At 47.6% G+C, this 1,438-nt stretch overlaps 1 pseudogene; it reads right to left on the reverse strand.

Annotated features, from left to right (window-relative positions):
• Window positions 1-1,131, reverse strand: LOC134434640 (cytochrome b-like; annotated as a pseudogene).
• Between the last annotated feature and the right edge of the window lie 307 nt (window positions 1,132-1,438).

Raw genomic sequence — 1,438 nt, forward strand, 5'->3', positions numbered from 1 at the left:
CAGCCCACTGACAATTGCCTCAATCAGAGGGAATAGAATTAGAATGATTGTGAAGTATGTGAATGAGGCTAGTTGGCCAATGATGATGAAGGGGTGTCCTACTGGCTGGCTGCCTACTCAGGTTAGGATGAGGACGTTGGCGACTAGGGTTCAGAACAGGATTTGTGATAGGGGGCGGAAGGGTATTGATTGTAGTTTTGATGTATGTAGTAGTGGGGTGAGGAATACGATGAGGATTGAGGCGGCTAGAGCTAGTACGCCTCCTAGTTTGTTTGGGATGGATCAGAGGATGGCGTAAACAAATAGGAAATATCACTCGGGTTTGATGTGAGGAGGGGTGACAAGTGGGTTGGCTGGGGTGAAGTTTTCTGGGTCACCTAGGAGGTTGAGGGAGAATAGGGCTAGTGAGACGAGTAGGGAGAGCATTAGTACGAATCCTAGGATGTCTTTGATGGTGTAGTATGAGTGGAAGGGGATCTTGTCACAGTCTATGGGAATGCCTAGCAGGTTGTTTGAGGCTGTTTCATGGAGAAAGGTGAGATGGACGAGAGTAAGGCCTACGATGACGAAGGGAAGGAGGAAGTGGAGAGCAAAGAATCGGGTCAGTGTGGGGTTGTCGACAGAGAACCCTCCTCAGGCTCATTTGACTAGTGTTTGCCCGATGTAAGGGATGGCAGAGAATAGGTTTGTGATTACAGTAGCTCCTCAGAATGATATTTGGCCTCATGGTAGGATGTATCCTACGAAGGCGGTTGCTATGAGGGTTAGGAGGAGGATGACTCCAATGTTTCAAGTTTCTTTGTTTAGGTATGAGCCGTAGTAGAGTCCTCAGCCGATGTGTGGGTAGATGCAGATGAAGAAGAAGGAGGCTCCGTTTGCGTGGAGGTTGCGGATGAGTCAGCCAAATTGTACGTCTCGGCATATGTGAGTGACAGAGGAGAAGGCTAGATGGGTATCTGCTGTGTAGTGCATAGCTAGCAGAAGACCTGTGACAATTTGAGTAATTAGGCAAACGCCTACTAGAGACCCGAAGTTTCATCATGTTGAGATGTTTGATGGCGCTGGGAGGTCGATTAGGGCATTATTGATGATTTTGAGGATTTGGTGGTTTTTACGAAGGTTGAGGGCCATTGGTTATTTCTGTATGTGGCTACGAGGATGATGAGAATGGATAAGGTGAATGATCCTAAGTAGGCTTTGATTAGGCCTGAGTGGAGGGTGGTGGCAGTTTTGGTTGCTGTAAGTTGTAGGCTGGCTAGCCCCTCTGGACCTACTATTTTGTATCAGGAGAGGTCAGTTAGGTGGGATGCAATGTTCTGTCCTCCTTTGAGGAAGTTGGTTATACTTAGGCGGTGGGATAGGGGGTTAAAGTATCCTAGGGATGTTGAGAAGTTTGAGAAGGGGGCTTGTTTGGTCAGGATGAGAAATCTTTAGCTTG

The sequence above is a fragment of the Melospiza melodia genome, unplaced genomic scaffold (assembly GCF_035770615.1).
Source record: "Melospiza melodia melodia isolate bMelMel2 unplaced genomic scaffold, bMelMel2.pri scaffold_45, whole genome shotgun sequence".
In the NCBI taxonomy this organism is placed as follows: domain Eukaryota; kingdom Metazoa; phylum Chordata; class Aves; order Passeriformes; family Passerellidae; genus Melospiza; species Melospiza melodia.